We start from the raw sequence: 22,694 nt of genomic DNA, 5'->3' as shown, positions 1-22,694 counted from the left end.
AAGAAATAAATTAAAGTAAAATCAAATTAAGCATGCTATGTTAAAAAGAGTTGTTTGATTTGTTTCAGATAAAACCATAACTCTGTCCTGAAATAACTGTATGTAATAAATTTCTTAGATAACATATTTTTGTTTTTCTAAAACAACTTCATGGGATATTCTCTATGTATTTACTTCTGTAGCTGCACTCAAAAACTAAGTTCACTGCATTTTTTTGACTGAGTTGACAGGAAGTATTCCAACACAACAGTTTCACAGAATCTGTGTTAATTATGCTGTAATTATTAAAAGTTATAAAAATAAGCATAATCACAGACTTCAGTTGTCTGACGGTATGCAGAATACTGCTAACCTAAAAGGATGCATTGCTTAGCAGAGAAGAGTTTACATTATACCAGAGAGGTTGTAGACCAGCAAATCTGCATTTTAAGCTGAAATTTTTGTGCAAAAGAGATGAACTGTTTTTCAACATTTCTCACATAGCTGTCCTTCTCTCAGTTGGACTTTCTGTTGAAAAAAATGCTCTGGACAAGTATGTAATGTTGGACAAGACCACACAGGACTATAACTGGGATCCTTCTCTGCGCAGGAAGGGAGATGGTGGTGTTCCAAGGGTGGTGAGTGAGCTGCAAAGGCAGAGCCAGCACCCTCCTGGCTGGCTGTGGAGGGAAGGCAGCAGGGCTTGAAAAGTGGTTGCAGAAGGAATCAGGAAGAGATAAGAGTGGCTCAGGGGGCGGGAGAGGGCAGCTGGTGAGAAGGACAAACCTCTCCCAGAAAAGGGAGACCAAGAGAAGTGAACAGCTGCTGCAGCCACAGGGAGCCCAGGAAACAGTAGCTGGGAAAGAACTGACTTGAAACAGAACCTACAGGAGCTAAGCCAGGAACAGCTGAGCAACTGTGGGAAGGAAGAACTTCTGGGGATCTTTCTGCTGCAGGTAGAGGGCAGCTCAAGCACCCAGACACCTTGAAAACTTCACTAAGCGGTAGCAGAAAACACCTTTTGAGTAAACAAGACATATTAAAAAACATATCAGGTTTTTCACTTATGGGCTCGTGAAGGTGAAAATGGGCTCCTGAACTGCCAGAAGTTGGAATCCACTCCTGGGTATAAAATGAGGAGGCCAGGAACAGCTTGGATTTTTTGTGGAGAAATGCACAGGTCTGTGCTTGGCACTCTTGCTGTCACAGGTGGAGAGAGCATAAGAGGAGAGATCTGACCTGTCACTTGGCATGGACCTTTTGGAGACAGCAGACACCCGTCAGATCTTCACCATGTGAATAACTCAGATGTTTGCAAGACCAACAAATTCTAAGACATCATAGGGAATGAAACCTGCCCACAATGGTCTGCCCATGAAGCCAACTAACACAGAGTAGCTTGTGTCCATGCTATTAACCTCTCTCATCATCCAAAATAGGCCAGTCTTATGCATGTACCTACCACAAAGCGCCTGTGACCTACAAATTTCCCCAAGTGATGCCAGGAAGTTGTCTGAGGAAATGGTCTTTGGTCCAGACCAGAATCGCTCCTGTAATCCTTTTTATTGACATCTCCTGTTGTGTTTGAGTTCTTGAGAAGATCTTCTAAAGCTATTAATTCACTAGAATGTTTAATTTACTAAAATAGACATAGCCTAGAGGCTCTTTCCAACCAAACCAAACAAAACTGAATGGTTCGACCACATTGTGTCCTAAGATATAGCTTTGGATTGATTGAGGATACTTGTTCAATAATTGTGACTTTACACCCATTTCAGTCATAACAGATCTGTATCTGTGAGCATATTTTCAAAAGTATGTACTTTCTTCTTTTCCAGTGTCAGTAATGACAGAAGGAAATGTTGGGAGTTTGTTTTGATATGTTGAACTAAATAAAAAAAAATTTCAGATATTTCAAGCAAGTATACCCATGGCTCTTTATTTTTCTATTTTTTTTTGTATGGCCAGTGTTGGTAAGCTTCTGCTCCAGAGCGACTGCTGTTCTCCCCCATACAATTCTCCACAGTTTTCATTGCAGGTTTTGGTTGTAGGCACTCTACATTCAGCATTTTATACAGAATAATTTGGAATATTGTAGCCTGTTTGGTAAATTGAGGTGTTGTGACTCTGTTAGTCTCTGCCTGCTATTGATAGCTTTGGCTTCTCTCAAGCCAAGGGTGGACACTGGATTTTAAGAATCCAAAAGTCACTTCACTTGAAAGTGAAGCAGCTCACTCCTGATGATGCAGGCTCATGAAGCTGAAGGTCTTTAAGAGGGGGCTGCTCATGGAGTGTTTGTTGTGAGGCATCGTTCATTTTGGTAGTTCTTGTCTCCTAGCCTTTGGGTGCATTGTGAATCAGATTGTTCCCATCACTGATGAAAGCTGATGAGGTGAGCATGGACTAAGGCAATTTTTTAGAAAAACTTCATGCTGAGCTACTATCAAATTTCAAAATTAGAGTTTTTAGCTGTCATCCAATTGGAATGATTAAGTTCAAGAGGTTCCTCTAATAAATAACTAACTAAATGAGAAATGAAAGCCCTCATACTTGTAGGAATCAATAGGTTTGTCTAGAACAAGCAAAAATTAGGGGAGTTCACGAGTAATATAATAGCTGAAAATTTTACAGTAGATAGTACATACATATTTTACCAACTGTATTGTACCTCAGTGTATCCGTGATTGTGCTTTCCTGATTGCCCAGACTGGCAGAGCACAGGGAAAGCTGTGGGTTGTGGAGGTGAATGCTGGGCTTGCTTTGAATGGAAATGAGAGTAGCGAAGAAAATAGGAAATTTTGTGCGTCTGGGTTTCACATGAAAACAGCACCAGGGCTTGAGGCAAGAAGCTAAGCAGAACTCTAATACAGTGCTCTGTTTCTGTACTAGTGGAGAGTTATTCAGCAATTTCTTAATGAAATAGATGCAGAACAAAATTCAGATATAAGCACAAAAATTTCGTTAAACAAGCCTTCTTAAAAACAGCATTAATCCAGGAACAAAGATTGTGTAAGCGAATGTTTTTGAAAATACCCTACCCTTGTATCAGCCATGTGTTTTCTACAGGCTGAAAGTCAGTGAAGTTGCAGAACCTGCTAAAACGGGAGGTTTTAAATACTTGACTCAAACACTGGAACAGGTATAGACTGCTTTCCTCTAACAAATCCATAATTTATAGTAAACTATTCCCTAATTACTCACATATTCAGCACAGTTGTTTTACTTAGTCTCCCATTCATACGAAAGCAGTATCACAGTATGGTAGCAGGAAATAAAGGGGATTTACAAAGAACTGGTCACAGAAGAGGTTAAGTACAAAATCTAATTAAAACGACTTTGAAATGTTATTTAGTCTCTCTAACAGTGTAGTGGATTTCTTTTGAGGAATACTGAATACTTCAATAATTGCTGACAGAAATCTATATTCCCAATTTGTCTTTACTATGACATATAAGCTTAATGCTTTCATTTGCTATTTTTTTAATATTTATCTAAATTCCACAAGAATTTTCTTAGATTTTTCCTCCTAGGTTGACTGTTTGTAAGATATTAGGAAGATCATGGCTTTAAACCATAAAGGCCACTGACTTCCTAGGTGAAAATGTGTAAACAACCTGAAAAGGACCATTTTGATAATCTTGATGTAGGGCTTTCTTTTTTTTCCTCTTCTATTTCAAGAGCCACATTTATCAGCTGTGTTCAAAGCTGATAAATATAGGAATAGTAGAAACTGTTTGATAGATATTTTGGTCTCAGATTTTTAAGCTTTGTTTAAAAAAAACCTAGGCCATGTTCATAGTAGTCATTTAGAACATTGCTATGAGAAAAGCTCATGCAGATTAGATGTGTGATTATATGTATGATCCTGATTCACTCTGTGTACAAGCGACTTTTGAAGAAGCGCAACTCTGTGACTCTGTCATTTGTAAAGGACTTTGCTAAGGACACAAAATTCTTAAATACTCCACAGCAAATCAAAAACTTTCCAAAACAATGATGGGACATGAACTTTCCAGGGCTGACTTGTAAACCAAAGGGAAGTTACACCTGGGCATGAGAAATGGACAAGGCCAAACAGAGATTAATTAATTTCCACAATTATCCAAAGTTTTTTTGTAGCTGCAGTCAGTAGCCCTCTCTCTGTTGGCTTCCATGGGCCCATGCTAATTATCTAAAAGGAGTTATTTTCTTTAGTAAGCTTCCCTGTGGCTTTTGGCAGGATTTTGCAAGCAGTGCAGCCCTAATAAAACTCTCTTTGGCAGTGATGCCAAAACTAACGATATCCTATTTTTCTATTTTTTCGTGACGTATACATATGAAATGAGAACGAAGAAGAAATCCCAGCAGTGAATGTTCAAACAGCACGCAAATCCGTATAAGGCTGGAGTTTTCAGGCTTTTATCAAATGAAATGGCTCTGGGTTTTCAGTTCCTCGAGAACCTCAGCACTGGGCCCCAAGAACTTTCTGCAGACCACCAGAAATGTACTAAAGGAAGAAAGAAAGTTTAATGTCTATTTTAGATACACACTATTACGCTGTTGCTTTCTTCTCGTCTTATGACAAAAGTTGTAAATGCTTGGAGTATGGAGGGATGGAGAGAGATAGTAAGAAATCACGGGTTATTTAATGTTTCTCTTAGTTCTGCTTTTGAATAATCCTTGTGTGTTGCATTCTTGTCTTCTTTTTCCTTTACCTTATTTCATGATTGTCTTTTGCTCTGTGCTTTTTGTTTACTTTAGTGGTGCAGGCATCAAACCTTAACATTAGTTTTATTTGTGCTTTACTGATTAAGATTAGTGTAACTCAGCTCATTGTGTAATTTGGCCTCATATGATACAGAGGTAGAATGTAGTGACTGGGAAATAAGAGCTTTTAATCCCCAAAAATACACTTATGTATTAAGAAAATATACATTTATTACAGTGTATTAAAATTAACAGTCAAGATTTTTTTCAGCAATAAATGGTTCTTATTTCCATCCTAAAGCAGAAAATAAGAAGAAGTGATGTTAAAAGAAAGGCAAGTCTTTTTACCAAATACAGTTTCGGTGCTTCTTGTATCCTGTTCTGGATTTTTATATACTCATTCTACTGTTTGAGTAGGTCTTGCTAATACTCTGCAACCCAACCTTGGCAGCTGCAGACACATTCAATTTATACAGATTTAAGCAAAAATAATAGATTCTGAACCTAATTTTCATGTCTCAAGTCCCTCATTTTTGCATACCATTAAATAGATGAAGGGGAAGTCTTCTAGGACTGTCCAGGATCAGCGCACACAGGGATAAATATTACTGTTTATAGTTTGTTTTCTTGTTGATCTGCTAAATTTCAGCACAACTAAACTCAAATGTCTGCCACAGAAATGCTCACCCATTTCTGTGTGGATTATGCTCAAACTCTTCCCTGCCCAGACCCCATCTTCTTTGAGGTTGATAGGAGCTTAAAGGTAGCAACTGCATTTATACAAACTCCTGTCATCTCTAATGACTAATGAGAGAAAAATCAGCAGGAAGCGTATTTTTTTCCATATTTTTGTTTGCTTTTACTGTCATCTTTCAAGATTTAATGACCTAATTGTTATCCCTTTGTGTGACAAAGAATTTGCTGAAAGCTGTACACTCATGTCATCATTAACTCAATTTGTATATTAGGAACTGTATAATAATATCAGGCAGAATTCATCAGCCATCTATAAATGCCCCATCAATGCCACAATATCTGCCTGTTCATTGTAAGAAGGCAAAAAAAATTGTAGAAAAGATAACAGAAAATGTTCTTCATGAACTGTTGGAATTGAAATGTAATAACTCTACACTAATAGGCACAGTAGAATTGCATCAACTGACACCTGAAGTGACAATTAAAAGTCACTCAAAAAGTGAGTCATATGTTGTGTACAAGTTTTGTATAATAGTATTTTGCTTACGATGGAAACGAAAAACGAACTTTCCAGCTTCCCAGAGAATTAAAACTTCTTGGACTAAGCTGTTCTTAAATCAGTGAAAATGGTATTTCAGTCCCTGGTAGTTCTTTCCACACCATGCCATTGTTGAAACTGTCCATTTTATTTCTACTGCTGCAAGGGGAACAGGCAAAACCTGGGGCAGAGGAAAACTGGATGCAGGACCCTATCTGTCACACTTTGGTGACATGGGGCTCAGAAAACCCCCATGAAGCTGCAGAGATCACCAGTGCTCCTGCAGCAGGTCTGGAGCAGAGAACTTGCGCATGTGTCAGAGACTGGATTCATATCCCACCAAATTATTTGACTGATGGGTCGAATAAACCCCATTGTGTGTGGGGAGGGGGTGGGGGGTGGAAGGACTAGACTTAGGCCTGGAACCAACACGGTGCAACCACGCAGGGCACATGGCAGGGAAAGCCAGGCAACTAAGCTGTCAATAAGGTCCACCTGGTGGCCTGCCCACACTGCACCCCCTGGAGCCTCTAATTTGGCACCCCTCACTTTGGCTGGGGGGACAGTGAGTGGCAGTGAGCCAAAGGTCCCCCCTAGAGGGAGTGGCTTACAATAGCCAGAGTCTATGAATAGACACTCATGAGGTCTCCATCCCCTTTGGCCTCTGCCCTCCTGACCTGTCAAGATGTGACCTTCATAGGGGCAACTATGTTCCTCTCTTTATTCTTTCTTCTCTTAATCTCTCTTCCTTTACTCCCATGGGTAACTTGTCTGTATTTCACTGAAGTTATGGGTATTTCACTTAAGTTTGTGTTTGCTGGGTGTAACAAAGGTTCCCTTACTATAGCAATGCTTTCTTGTTTCAGTAACCTATTGTAATGTTTTTCTGAAGTTGTGTGTTATTTCTGTTAAAACCTTTTTGCCAAAAAATCTATTTTCTCACCAAATTTAAAGAAACCTCTTAGAGAAAAATGTGTAGTTTTTCTCCAGATGTGAACTCAAGATACCAAAGAATCAAAAGGCTTTGAAAGAGTTTGCATAGGCAACATCTCTTGAAACCAGAAATAAAAGTGTAACACCGGTAAAGCGTAGAGCTTCTAAACTGGGTTATAACAGCATGGTTGGTAATGTGTGCCCAACCTAGATCTGCAGGAACTGAAATCCCACTATCACTAGTCCTGCAACAGCGTTCTTGGATCACCCAGGGCTGCTCATCTGCCTGGGTGAGAACTGACAGGCTCCTAACAGCCTGCCCCAGAGCTGCAAATCCTCGCTTTAGAATATTGCTGTCTTTGGGGAAATTTGCCAAGAGCTCCCTTTGACTTGGCTTAATACAAACTGAACCCTTCCGGTTCACATCTGTGGCTCTAGGTGGGTCTGACCACTTGTTATGTAAGAGAAACAATCTTCTGTCCTTTGGAGCCTGGACTGATGGCAAGAAAGAGAAAAAGAAACAGAATGAAACAACATTTTAGCCGAAACCAGAAGAAATGAGGCAAAACAACAAGCTTACCAAATGCCCTGAAATGTAGAAGAAAGCTCACAGCATTTGAATACAAGGGAGAGTCTCCAAACTGCTGTAAGATTTAACAGCAAAGTGAGAAACTACAGAGAATGCAGAATGCATCAGTAGATTTAAAACAGGCCAGGGAAGGTTGAAGGTAAATCAAGCTGAACTTCTGCATCCTGGCTCAAGATAATAGTGGTTCCATGAATCTTCCAATGTTCAAAAGGAAGATTTCAGCAAATTACTAAGAGGTTAAAGGAAGAGTGTGCAAAGAGGGCATGGAAGAGAGTCACTACACAAAACAGGCTCTGATAGTCAGTAGAGTCCTGGGGATGATTGATGAGAGAAACTGAGTCTTGGTACCAGCAAGGGAGTGGGCACATAATTAGCTGGGCTTTCCTCATGGGGTTTGATTTGCATTGCTGTATATTTAATAGCTGTCGGTGGATTTGCAGTCACAGAGTCAGATTCAATCTGGGATGAGGATGAAAGAGAAAGTAGAATATAATAGGGGAGCAAGCTGGCCAAGACCCAAGAAAGAAGGAGTTACAGAGCAGAGAATGACAGACAAAGAGGAGAAGAATCAGTGAGAGAAGAACTCAAGAGGAGAGATTCCTTCAGCAAGAGCTAGAGGTATCGAGTAACAGAAAGAATTGTCAGAGAGCAGGGTGGATGATGTTGCTGATTTACATATTCTTCAGGCCACTAGATATTAGAAAGAATTATTTCAAGGAAAAAATCTCCCGGAAATAATTTTCCTGTTCCAAAGTGAATTTGCAGAGGTACAAAAGTACCTGCAAAGATCTGGTTTTGCATGCAAAAATATTAAATTCAATGTACTAATTAAATGCTCCCAACCCTGAGAATATGGTGGGATTAGGACAGACTAGGACCCAGGTTCAGCAAAGGAATAAGCAAATGCTTGAGAGCTTTGTAGAGAAGTAACTAGAGACATGCAAGAGGAACCCTGTCCTGGGAAGGGGTGAACATGATGAACCATCTCTGAAGTCAGGAGGAGCTGATATCTGAGCATCTAATTTGACTGGCTCCTTGTTAAATTTTTTTTATCATGCAACAGCCTTTAAAATAACAGTATTTTCTCAATTAAATATTGAACCAGTCTTTAAAGTGTAAGAGGGAAAAGATCCAACAGTGCATAAACTCGTATTGTGTGCATTTCAAACCTCCATAAGCAGTAAAATAGTTATCATACAGTCACTGCGTTGGTCAGGTGCTAAAGGATCATAATTAAAACCATATATACACTAAAATTCTGGGGTTTATGTCAGTTCTAATGGGAACAAATTTGCATGTAACTTACTGATTTTTTTTTTAAACTACTGTCCCTAGCATAAACCTCTCAGCATTTGCACAAGGATTTCCCCTTCATTCATGCACTCTGATGCTGAAAAAAGATGTGAGTTGTTTTTTGGTTTTTGTTTGGGTTTGTTTTTTTTTTTTGGTAGAGAGAAACAGAAAGTATGAAAACAAAAATACCTGGTTTGCTTTTGCACAGACCTATATCTCATACAAAGCAAAGCATGTCTCTTCCCTGGGCAGCATGTTGTATATCAGATTTCAGTCCATGTAATCTATTAAGGGTGAATTATACACTTTGAAACTGGGAACTTACTTTCATTACAATTGAACAGTGAAAGAGGTAAATGGTATTAGAAGGAAATTGTGTTTCCCTGTTCGAAATGCAGTGTTGTATAATCTGTGCCATGACTACAGAATACAGGAGTGATGCAGAGACATAACCACCCCTTCTGATAGAAGTATACTGCACTTGGATGATAGCAAGAGCAAAACCATTTTCCACAAGTTCTCTCAGGCTTTCATATTTCCCCTTTGACAATCCTCATTTTCCAAAATGGTCTTTAGAGTAATTAAGTCTAAAACTCTGTTAAGGTAGACAAGAAGACCAGTTAAACCTGGGAAAGGTCACCTTTTTAAGTCCCTCCAAATGATGAAAGAGTTTCTGTGAAAGACTTACAATTGAAAACACTGAATAAAAAAATTGATACAACACAAAATCATTAAAGATGCCTAAACATTAAACATAATTTATTAGATAGTTGTTGGGTTGTGAATTAAAATTTGAGCTATCAAAATTGTGTTTGAAATTGTATTCCATCACGGAATCACAAAATATGAAAGGTTGGAAGGGACCATTGAAGTCATCTAGGTCAACTTCCCTGATCAAGCAGAGTCCCCTAGAGTATGTTGCTCAGATGGCTTTTGAATGTCTCCAGAGGAGAAGACTCCACAACCTGTCTGGGAGACCTGCTCCAGGGCTCTGTTACCATCATAGTTATTTGGCATGAAATATAAAATACTTTTTGAAAAAGGCTGAGGATGATTTGAAGGATATGAGAAGCATTTCTTTTTCTAAAATGTAAACTTGTTCACACAACAGATAATGCTTCAGCCTATGAAATTAGAGAAATGAAACAAAAAACAAAACTGAATTTATGTCTTTTAATCTAAGAATATCTGAAATCCAATCTTTCAGATAGCAGTCCAGACATGAATAGGAGTATAGGTGAACAAGAAGTTAGAATTTAATTTTAGATATAATTCTGAATATATTTTAGACAATACTAGTTATATTCTCTCATCCAAAATACACTTTTCTAAATTCTTGAATCTTGATTTCCGTCCTTTAAACGAGATAGGCTTTATTCTTGATAACTCAGACACAAGGTCAGAAATTAACTATAATTTACGTCATCATCCAGATTAACGTGTGAGTCCCTACTCTGAACCAATTTTGAGTTGTTCACAAAGCCTCTCCTTGGAATTCTGCTGAAGTATGTTTTACAAAAATGGAAAATCCTGTCAATCAGCAGAGCTAACTGTTGTCTAATCTTTGTCAAGATGAGTAGTAAGTAAAAGAGGACTTCCAAAAGAAAAAAGAAAAAGTCTGAGAACTGAAGGAAGAAATCAAATCTCCTGCACTAGCCATAAGTATCTATGAATTTCTAATTATAATTGAAGACTCTGCAAGGCAGATGTGTACAATACCTCCCTTTTGCTATATGGTGCAGAGAAAGAGGCAATTCTTTGACACAAGCATGACCTGTTTTAACCATCTACTTTAGGCTAAGTTGACTATACATTGAAAGTGACAGCCATAGAATTATAAAATCATGGAATATCCTGACTTGGAAGGGACTCACAAAAATGGTTCAGTCCAATTCCTGGTTCCACGGAGGACAACCTAAAAGTTAAAGCTTAGATATAAGAGTGCTGTCCAAACACTAACAAACTCCCCGGGCAGCCTCTTCCAGTGCTTGAACACCCTTTCAGTGAAGAACATCCAATCTGAACTTCTCCTGGAGCAGCTTCAAGACATTCCCTTGAGTCCCATCACCAGTCACCAGAGAGTTGAGATAAGCACCTCCCTCTCCATTTGTCCTCATGAGGAAGTTGTAGATGAGGTCACCCTTTAGTCTTCTCTAAGCTGAACAAACCCAATGTCCTCAGACATTCCGCATAAGTCATGCTCTCTAGTTCTTTCACCCTTTTTGTCTCCTTTGGAAACATAATCCTTATGTTGTGAAGTGGAAAGCTGCACTCAGTAGCTGAAAGTACTCAGACTGAGGCCACACTAATGCTGACTACAGTAGAACAATCACTTCTTTTGACTGATTTCTTGATATTGAATACAACGGGAGTCTAGCACACTAGCTTAGATGAAGGCATCTGACTTGTAGACACCTCTGTTGGGAAAGAATAATCCTGCCCTTACAGTCCACCTGAATAAACAGCTGTAGTAAGGTTGGACTTCTAAAGAGGGCATCCACAGCCCAGCATTCAAAGTGAAACCTCCTGGGCTGGACCACACTTCCATTTGAAAGTGAGAATGGTCCCTGCTCATACCTCTTATCTGATGGCTGCTTTGAAAATTTCATTCACGTAAATTTGTGGGACTCCCTTGCATTCATACAAGATTCAGACGGGCAAGAAAAAATCACTTGCAAAGGGTGAGATTGCAGACAATTAGGCCTGAAGTAGCTGAATCATTAGGGATCAGAATTAATTTTCTCCTTTAATGTAGTGGCCACAGAGGAAGACAAACAAACCATGGAGACTGGACTGGCTCAGTGGTGACTTCCATAACCTGTGGATAGTGATAGCTAAGAGCAGTGGATATGCATTCGTACAATAAACTTACAATTTTCAACAACTATTTAAGTGGCACTTGAGTGGTAGAGTAAAAAAGTGGTGAATCAAGTAAAGACTTCATTTGCTGGCATAATTCCCAGAATGTACTATGGTAAAATTTTTTATTTGAGATATTAGTAGGTGATAATTTTTTGAAAGATTTGTGTGTATTTTTTCAAGGCCTCTGAATAAATAGAATGCCATGCTATTAGAAAAAGGGAGTATTATATTAAAATTCTTCCCCAAAGTAAAGGTGTTTGGCTTATGCTGTCACCTAAGATTTTACTTCTGACAAACCAATGTATCTGGATTTGTTCAGAGAGCAAACAAGAAGTCCTGTGCATTTCTGAGAGATAAGTAATTACTAAAACACTAATAATCTTAAAAGAGCTGATAGGTTTTAGGAGAGCTAGCTGAGATTCTTCAGTCTTGGGGGTGGAAGGGATTGTTTTGATATTTGTGGCCCTATGCACCACACAAGGAGATGGTCTGAAAAAGATCTGCATATAAAATATTACTTTAAATAATTCGACTGTGCTGAACTTTGTTGAAATAAAGTCACCAATTCAAAGAATTTCTTTCTACCTAATAAATGCAAATACAAAGCAATATATGAATAAGAATTTCTCCCACATATATATATGGGAAATCATCATCTCACGCACATGTTTTCCCTCAAGGCTTGTCTCTAAGAAAAGTGCTGTTACAGTAGGTGTTGAAGAGAAGTTAAACCGAAGATCTGTACTGAGAAGAAGAGTCTGGAGAATGGTGGTATCCTTTACAGATGTGTGATCCTCAGGACCCTGGGAATGAACCATAGCCATTCTCTTGATTAGATGGGAAAAAATTGCTTGCTCCAGCTTCTGCTGAAGCTTTATGTCTGTACAAAATGCCAAAAATGCACACTAATAAAATCATCCATCCCAATAACTCTGCACATACCCTCTTATTGCCATGCAATAACTAAGTGCTTTTTGGCAGATGATGAACGAGCTTTTGTCATGCCTTAAAATTAAGCCTATTTTACAACTGAGAAAAATAAGAACCCAGATACAATTTACTGAGATTTAGGGGCTGTGCCTGAAGTGTATTCTGGGATGAGAGTCCTCCTCCACATATTCCTGGGCTACTGCCCAAACATAATAGAAGTTTTTCTCTTCTATTTTCTTTCCTTTTTCTTGACATGATAGCACCGGTCAAGAAGGAACTTCCTTGAAGTTGTTTTCCTTCAGAAAGTTGTTTCTAGCCCCCAAACACCAGACTAGTGTTCTGGGAAAATAATAATAAAAAAAAATGAAGTCAAAGGAGTTTAAAACCTGCTAGGATTATTTTTACTCTGATAGATATGCCTTTATGCTTCCCTTGGTCCATTTGGTTACATGGTAAGGTCTTCAGGACAAAGATCAAGTCTTCTCAGCCTTACACGGGACTGACTGTATCATTTGAACTGAATGAATAAAAGGACATGATTCAGTTAATACTTAATCTAACTTCGATTTCTAAGGCTATTGCCCAGCCATTGTACTTCCTTGTTCTATTTTTATAATACCACATACATTGCTTTCTGTTTCTGGCAGAAGGGACCTTACCCATATCTTGCTTCTCAATCTGCAGCATCAAATGCGCATAGACTTAAATATTAAAACATATTAACACAAACAGTCTATGATTTTTAGAACTTGACACTGCATCAGTGCTTAAGAACTCCATTCAGACAATCTACATATGCAGATATACCTAAAGTATGCCTTTACTGCGCATGCAGATCTAATTCACTTACTTAGACTTTAAATAGAATCAGGGTTTGAATCTCCTTCTGGACTGCTTACCATTTCCTTAATTAAATTAGTGTATAGTTTTCTTGAACTGAAAAGATAAAAAAATTTTTAGGCCTTTACAAAAGTTTAAAAAAAATCAGACTAAATAACACAATTCATATATTACATTTATTTATCTCCATTTCTTTTGCTTGCTTGCTAGTTTGCACACGTGAGTCTGTTGTCTCTAAAAGAACACATTTCCAATCATCTTGCCTGTCACAGATCTGATACTGCATGGGTGACGAATGGCTCCTGAACAGGAGACTGGTAAACACTGCTTTTGGTTTCTGTTTAGAAATTTCTGAGGAGGAGCTGTTCTTCCTTCCCCACAGTATAAGTACTAATGAGCACAGATATTTGCAGGTGTAATTTGATTTACTGTAGATAACAATACATTCTCCTCTTGTAGCTCCAAGCTTATGGAGCTCCATGCTTGAAGCTGTCATTCACTTCTATTCAGCTAATTGGAAGTCAAATTCCTTTGCCCACAGATAACTGGGAGACTGCTGGGCATGCAGACATTCAAATATGTACCCCTAGTGTGGAGAATCAGAGGGCCCTTCCAGTCTCAGAGGAATCTGGTTTCATAAAAGCCAGGGGCTGGCTCATGCACTGGAAAGAGCCTCAAGGTGAGGTGGTCTGCAAACTGCATAGGAGCTATGGAGCACTCCAGCAAATCCCCAGCCTGAGAGATCAGGGAACCAATATCCCAGAATGTAGAATATCACACACCTGTAGGTCAGTCTTTCAGTCTAAACACTTTAAAAAATTAAAACAATGCCTTTTTTTTTTAACTTCCCCTTGCCTTTTCTTTTGCAGACGCTTTACTTTTCTTCTCCTTTTCCTGGAGGAGAGTTGCATGCACACCTGTGGTTCTTAGGTTTGGTGAGTGACAGGTTTGGAAGGGCACTGGTCATTTTTGAATGACAAAACTTGTATTAAGGTAAATTGAGAAGTTTTGTTCTTAGCTATTTTTTCCCTATTGAATTGCATTGTAAACTCATGCCATGGAAAGGGTGGTACCAGCTGAACAAGACTATATGAATGTTAAATTTAATAAAACTCCAGCATCAGATACAGAAATTCTGTGCTAACATCTGAACACCACTAGTGAAGCCTCACTGCTGTAACTTGTTGCCCCCAAGCAGACCCTGGACACAGTCAGACAAAAGCTCAGTGAACATAGCAGGTCTTCTCTAAAAAGAAGCTACATTCCTTACAACTCCTTGTCTATTACGTGGCTTAGATTTGTTTTGTGGTCATTCTAGGTAGTATACAGGATATTTTTTTCACCGATCTTTTGAATTATGTGCATAAGTAAACCAGTACTGTCTGTTAGATGCAAAGAATGAAGTGATATTTTTTCAGAGTGGGGGAAGGAAAAGAAATGCTGAAAAAAGTTTCAGATGTCTTTATTAATTTTGCAAAAATGCACTGATTTGCTGCCAAGATAGGCTGGTCTTTAGCACTGCCTCAGTGTCTTCCAGAAGATTCTGAAGTCTGTGGCTGACCATCAAGGTAAACTGTTACTTTGAATGCTTCATATTCCCATTGTGTTTATCCATAAACCTTACAGTGAAAAACTGGGGAAAAATAGCTAAGATTTCTGAACTATCTATCTGTTCCATGCAAGTATTCTGCATATCTCCTAGAGAGCTAGGACAACTGCTGAATAGGTAGTTGGCATGGGATTGACAAACCAAGGCCAAGAAATTGTGAGCTTTGTCTTGGTACTTCACTTTAGAAATGGCCTTTATGTGGTTGAGAAGTTTTCGTTTTATCAGGCATTTGACTTTTAGCAGTGTGCATTTATTTAAAAAACATTCTAGCAAGACCCAGATCATGGATGTTGTAAGTTTGGTAGAGGCCCACTGCGTTTGTTGGAATCAAAAGGGTTCACCACTTCCCATGCTCTTAACAAAAAAGCCAGTAAGAACAAAACCATTTGAATCTGTTTGTTGAATCACCCTATACATGGACTACTATCAGCTATCAGAAAAGGTTTTCACTGCATTGCCCATACTACAACTGACTAACCATAAAATGTAATATTAAACATCCAGTCCATATAAATACTCTTAAGACTAAGCTGCTACATTCCAAACTGATCTCTTTATTCTGATTCCTTTCAGCTTTATCTGGGAATTCTTTGCAGTGCCAAATGTAGCGATAAAAATATATTTACTTTACAACATTTAACAGCTGAAATTAGAACCAGATAAAATTTCAGGGTAATTTTTTGAGCCAAACCAAGCTCATCTTTTTCCTAAAAGTAATGATAAAATTAACCAATAAACCCAGAATTAAATTACTACTTTGAATGATGACCCACAGTGCAAAGAAGTTCAGATAAGTTAATAGTCTTCCTATTAGTTCATACCTGTTGAAAATGAAGTCTAAATGGCTTCTAAATATATTTTCGAAGTTATGTGTTTTTTGTAGTAAGATTACCTTCTCTGTTACAGTGATAATTTCTTATATCAATCTGGTTAAAATAAATAGGCAGATGTCAGGATTTCCACATTGATTTAATTTTTATGTCTATATTTGTATATAAGTTCAGCCCTTCAGGATACGCTTTACTATGTTTATTGTGATGAGAATTTTCTGAGTAGAATAAGTTTTTAGAGTAGAGTGTCTGTACAAAAACCCTTTTGAATAGAGAGTTTTACATTTTGAGCTGACTAGTAGAATAGTCTCTCCTAATATATCTCTAAGTTTTTCCTTATCACAGAATAACTGTGTAGAAGCAAAAGTTGGTAATTGGCTCAAATTCCTGACTTACACAATGGGCAAATGTTTCTCAGACTGGCCTCCAAGGATATTTACTGTGAAATCATTGGAGTGCAACACAGCATGACTAACATCGTGTCCTTTAAAAAGAGTGTTTACAGGAGCCAAACATTCATTTTAGAGTTTAGAACTATTAATTCTCTTACTAGTGCTAAAGGAATGAGAGTAAAAGTAGTGTAGGAGAAGTTTATTGACTCCGTTCATGAAGGGCAGACTTGAAGGTGCAGAGTTCATCCTGCACTGTTAAATCAAAGTTAAAGCTTGAAAATACAAGACCTCCTCCCTCATTTGCCAGTTCCTCTCACTTTCTCACAGTAAAGGCAAATGTCTGCTATTTCAGTCAAAAGTCCCTCAAGCGCTGTTGCAGATCGATAACAAGAGCCAGCAAAATTCAATTCATGGCAAAAAAATAAACTCATCCTTAGGTATAACAATTGGACTTGTCACCTTTAGAAGAAAGCATTCTCCTTTCTCACACTCTGTTTGGGCTGGGACTCTACCTAAAGTCATTCCCTGGAATATATGCCCTTAAATTAACTCCCAGAGCTCACATGCTGTTTTCTCGCAGACTGGTCCACCTTTCCTGTCCGCTTCATCAGACTCTAACTGTGAAGAACTCTTTTAAGCAAAAGGTTAAAAATTCAATTTCAAATGGAGAAATTGGTAGTGTCATATTTGTAGCAGTTATCTTCAAGTGACTGGAAAATGTCTTCCCTGGGATGGACTTACCAGAAATTTGAGTACCCTGTCAGAGGCTGCAGCTGTCGTACTCTCAATTATTTTCCATCTTATCTCCCTGGTTTTAACTGTGCGGCTGCAGCAAAATCAAGTCTGAGTAATAATAAGATGTGCAGTGGGAGCATCCGACTCCTTGTGTCGAGTGTGAAGAGAACCAGAACTCCTGTAAACCTCCCAGCAGCCTGGGGCAAGGTTAAGGAGGGAGGGAGGCGCTTAAGGAAAATTATGCCCTTCTCCCTGACCCCTCTATTTACAGCAACTTGAAAAAAAGATTGTTCAGCTTGCTCCTGATTAGGTGAACTATTGTTGAGGAGAAAAATAATGACACTTCTGTGCATGGCAGATATCAAAGTTTTTCTGCATACATGTCTCTGAGACAAGGACTGTTAAGTACTCATCTGTGAAGTCCCTATGATTGTTTGTTTTTTCTTTGTGAAGAAGGCTGTATTACAGTGTTTTTAACTGCTCAGTTAACTGCTCATTTTAACTGCTAAGTTAAAATAACTATGTGTAAGGCCAGGTTTTTTGTTTGAGAAATTATATCTTAAAACCATATTTTTTTCTGCTTCCTTTCTGATTCTGTGATCTTAATTCATTTATGTGCAAGTTTGTCCAACTGCTTTCTTAAGTATCAGTTACATCTGAGATTTTAAATAAAAGATTTTAATTGAAAATATTTATATTTGAAACGTTCATGTAGGCATAAAACAAAAGTTTGAGGCCTAATTAATTTCATTCTGAGGAAAACATGGTTTCGGACATAAATGGACTTAGTCTGTGTGCACAGCCACAGCTCTTTTCCCTCATCTAGAAATTCCACAGTTATAAAAAGATCAGATGTTTTGTCTAGGTCTACTTTTCCTTCAGGATTATTGAGGAAAATAGTATCCTTTAGTTGTGTGAGATATGTCTCCACAGTGCACCACTGAAGAGCTTGATGCGGAAGAGAGTGGTGTTTGTGATACACATCCCCAGTGCTCATTAGCACAATGAAAAATACAGGGTAATACCTGGAGAAATATTAATTGATAAAAACACATGTGGCTAAAAATTAAAAAACTCCAAATCCACCTCTCATGTAAATCAGTGCCTGAACTCGCTTACCCTGCTTGCCAGCCACTTTGTCATTCTTTGGTGGAACATTTTCAATATTCTTCTTGCAATAGGTAATCTAATTAAGATGTATAACATAGCAGCCAGGACCATATCATTGCTCTATGTAAATATATATCCTCATTTCCAGGGGTGCTGAGATCCCATCGTGCTTCTAATAGGATCATTTTTATTTTAAATTATATTAGTCTTATACTATCTCCTATCTCATTGCTTAAGCACTGCAGTCCCTGACACAGCCGTGTGCATGTACTTTGCTGCTGGTTCCCTGGAGTATCAAAGTGAACTGAATGAGAGCATTACACTTTTAACTGGGTACACTTATCAGTATGAATTTTTAATTTGTAATATAAGAAAAACTGATTTAACTTAAATAAGACTTTGGTTACCTGTGTGAAGATTCTTTGATGTAAAATAAAATACCTGTTTCCAGAAATCCTTATGTTTGTACTTTGCCTCTAATTAATATATGAATCAGATTTCGTCAACCAGCTCTGTACAGCAGCCAGTAAATTAGCAAGGGCAAATCTGGTTCAGATGACTCATTTTTGGGAGTTTCATCCAAAGTCGTTATGAGAAAGTCAAGATCATCAGCTGCAATGTAGTTAAAGCTGAAGATTTAAACAATAAAAGTTGGGAACAAGCCTGGATATAAGTAAAGAAAAGTATTCTTGGGAAAAGCAAATTGTTTCTGAAACGGCCAGATGAATGTAGAGAGCAAACAAAATGCAGGCTTATAGCTGAGTGCTTGCAGTGGAAGACAAGCTGCTGTTTTGTATGGATAGGGAGGGGAAGGACATGATGTGAATACAAGCAATTCTGTTCTGGATGGAAGATAATTAGAAACTCACCAGGATGAAGTACCTCATAAAACAGAAACTTTTAAAAAGCTAATTTTTATGTGATATTTCCAGTCCAGGGCCCAAGATGAGAATTTATTGTGAACTCATCCATCTGGCGTAGAAATGGAGCAAGTGTGTGACAGTTCTGCTGCCGAGCAGATTATATTTTGGCTGACTGACATCATGGTAATGAGAAATTTCTGAAGATCCAATGTGTACTTATATCAACTGGCAAAAAAAGAAACAACCAAAACCCTTGGCAATGGAATGGATCTGTTAGGCCTTTGGACTCACCCTTCAAATTCAATGTCAAGAAAAAAAATGAGCTTGATCTTTCACAGCTGTCTAGCAGCTGACTTTTTGGTTGAGGCAGAGCATAGTCAAGATAAGCTAGTAAAGCTTGATATGGTTAGTATTATCCTGTGGGGAAGACCAGAAAGTTGTTGTGGGTTATAGAGATGGTTCATAATTCTGATTTTGCCCATTTAAGCTCCCTAGCATATTAAAATTGAAATGGCTTATCAGCAGGTGCATTTCCTAATATTTCTATCTAAAAATGGTATAGTCTGTTTTCATACCATTTATAATGAATACAGTCTATTATAAAAATCATGATGGATTATCCTCGCTGAATACAAAGTGAATTTCCCTGAGCTTATTCACATTGATTAGATCTGGTGTTAGCAAAAGACCTGAATCTCACATTGGAGAGTTTTCACTGTGGCCATTCTCTAATATTTAATTTCTATCTGCCCAGTCCCACGCAGGTTTAATTTCTGATTTAAGGTTTTTAGTTTCCATTTCCTCATTTGCACCAGCAATGATGGGCTAAACTGGTTTATTTTATCACTGGGACACCTCGTGTTAGCAGACACTGAGTTGTCACTGCCCAAGTGTGAACTCTGCCATGATTATTTCACTGCTACTCACAGCTGCTTTGAAAAGACATTGGCCAAGAACTGAGTTGTAGAATAGTTGACATCTACCAGCTTTTAGGTAGCCCTTATAAATCTTCCTACCCCTATGGCACTAAGCAAGTGTGCAATGACAGCAGGAGTCCCATACTGAATAACTTCTTCGTAGCCATGCTGTTAATCATGCCCCATCAAAATAAGCTCCCTTTCTGTGCTGAAAGACAGGCAGTGAAATTATTGCATGAATTAGAAGAAATAAGTACAATTCGGTCCAGAAGTTAATGAGAAGTCTTTTTTTCATGTCTAATCCTTTCACTGTGTATGAAAGAGGTTTTCCTTAACATAGGTTAACCCAGTGCAAATGGTTAGCTGTAAGTCAGCAAGACTGGACTGCGAAAAATATTTCTAATTTGAATATCAGGAAAATATTTCAAAGATTCAGAGCTAGGCTCTTGCAAAAGCAGAAAGCAAGTGGCCATTTCTAGCCCTGGCTTTATTGTTCACACTGGGGAAATTGGAAAACAAACTCATAACCAGATTCTGACCTCACTTCCAAGGATTTACCTGGATGGCGCCAGTACTGTGGAGTTGACTTATTATAGCTCTGCAGAGGTGTTAATACAGATTTACACACTTCTTCACCACAACTATCAAAATTGAAATCTGCCCTATATTTAAGCAAATATGGATCCTCTCAGCAGCCAAAAGCTACCTGACACTGAAAAATAAGGATACACAAATATGACCTTGTTCTTATTTGATGATGCAAAAATCCATTCTTATAGTCTCTTCCACTGTAATATTTATTTTCTACCTTTCTTTATTGCTAACAATTCTAAAATAATTGTACACAAAATTAACCACCAATAAAACAATGAAATGGTGTCAAAGGGTAGTACCCATTGGTTTTAGCTAGCAACTCACTCATACATAAACATTGGTATGAGACTGACAATTTGACACAGTAAACCTGTCCACATCAACACATCAATAATTTAATACATATATTTGTGACTGTGAAAAGCAGTTTTTAATGACATAGCAAAAAGCCATTTGGTTGAAAGGAAGAGAGGAATCCAAACTCTCAGAAGAAGCAATTATATGAAAATTTGTATTGTAAATGCTTAATAAGCCATTTTTAGCTCACAGGGAATCCCATTGCACTACTCTGACTCATAAACACTCAGCAAACACAGGATATGATATAGAGCTTTATCTCACCAAGTGGCTTCCAGTATATGTCTGGAATTTTTTTTCCCTTCAATCATTATATGTGTTTTTAATAGTGAGTAGCCCACATTTTAAAGGAAAAGAACACAAAAACTATGTTTTACTGCAATGAATTAGGAGTTCCAAGCAATTTGATCCATCAATCAAGACATTTGCATTTTCAAAAAAAAAAAAAAGAAAGAAAAAAAGAAAGAAAGACCCATATCTAGCTAAACAGTCTTTTCACCTGGGGCTCATTAGTGCTGCAATTATTTCTCTCTCCTGTTTCTAACTAATGCACTGCTGGGAGTCCAGGCCAGGTGCTCCTTTCAGGGTTGTCTGCTCCCAGCAACTCTATCTGCGAATACCATGTCTACCGACACCGGGCTAATGTAACCTTTGGCTCTGCCCCATTAAATTAGAGCCCCCTCCAACTCCACATTAGCAAATGGAATAATTAACAAGTAGCAAGTCATCAATCCTTGGGTGCCTTAGTTACATTTTGAGGTGGTTTATGCTTTTTGTTTTCTTTTGTTTTGTTTTGTGGGAACTGGTCAACACAACAGGTTATGGATTTCTAAATGGCATGTTAGAAAAATTAATAATTATTCCTTCCCCTCCCGTCCACCCCATTGGTAGACTGGTTCTATCAAAAAAAACCCAAGAAACCAACACTGACATGATTTGGAAAGGAAAGGTCAACCAACTGCCATCCTTTAGCCCATGAGCAAGAGTCTGGAGTAGTACTATTTGACCAAAACTACAAATAAACCTATGGTGTTTAAAGTAACTAACTAACTAACCAGGTAACAGAACTGTTATTGTAACCACTGTTGTACGTCAGGGAATCTGATGCTACCCTGAATCTGAGAACTTTGCTTTATTAATTCGTTTATGCGTATAATTTAAAATATACTCTACAGAATTAATAAAAATAATTCTACCATTTTTTAGTTCATTACCCTTTGACTTAGAGATAAACTTTCTATCAATTTCTGAATGTCAGTCAAATAAGAAACAAAAGGTATTGATTCTTCCTGCTTCTGCTTTCACTCACAGTAGAAATACTCTGAGGAACCACTGAAATTAGGAGATGCTTATTTCAGAAGGGTCTCACAGATCAATTACAGGTTGGGAGCTCCAGTAGACATTATTTCTTGAAGTTTCCACCAATGTATTGTGTCATAAAGTGATGCTGTTGTTAAAGCTGTGGTCTACATCCACATTATAGCTACAAGTTTAATTCCAGATGCTCCTTTGTGTTTCACTTGTCACCAGTGCTCCAGACTGCTTAGAGCTTTGAGAAAAAGAGCTTGTGGTTAACTGAAATTTGTCACTGGAAGCTGTACAAATAGATACACACATAGTTGGATAGTCTACTAATGTATGAGCCATATCATCTACTTTAAGACCTAAAATGGGCAGGAAACTAGGTGAGGAGAGAGAACCCTGGCAAACACTAACATAGGCTGATCTAATATCTCACCTTCTCATTGGCTCTGCTGCTTTCCATGTTCAACACGTTTAAAATCTCTACATACAGATTCCATGGAACAGTAGGATTCTTCGAACAAAATTCAGTGGGAAAAATGTTATTAGGAAAAGATTCACTTTTATCTATTATTTTCTGAACTAAAGTATACTGTAGTCAATAATTTACATTTATAGTCTTGTAGTCACTTGGGTTTA

The 22,694-nt window shown here is 38.0% G+C and overlaps 1 long non-coding RNA gene across 1 annotated transcript in view; it reads right to left on the bottom strand.

Moving 5' to 3' along the window:
- LOC116792261 overlaps positions 1 to 22,694 on the bottom strand; it is a 44,538-nt gene that overhangs the window by 3,505 nt on the left and 18,339 nt on the right. The window contains exon 3 of the long non-coding RNA XR_004359039.1: positions 22,492 to 22,569. This is a non-coding gene — a long non-coding RNA (uncharacterized LOC116792261). The remainder of the gene's footprint in view (positions 1 to 22,491; positions 22,570 to 22,694) is intronic.

The sequence above is a fragment of the Chiroxiphia lanceolata genome, chromosome 1, assembly GCF_009829145.1.
Source record: "Chiroxiphia lanceolata isolate bChiLan1 chromosome 1, bChiLan1.pri, whole genome shotgun sequence".
Lineage (NCBI taxonomy): Eukaryota > Metazoa > Chordata > Aves > Passeriformes > Pipridae > Chiroxiphia > Chiroxiphia lanceolata.
The sequence above is the reverse complement of the archived record's forward strand: the minus strand, read 5'-3'. Positions and strand labels throughout refer to the sequence as shown.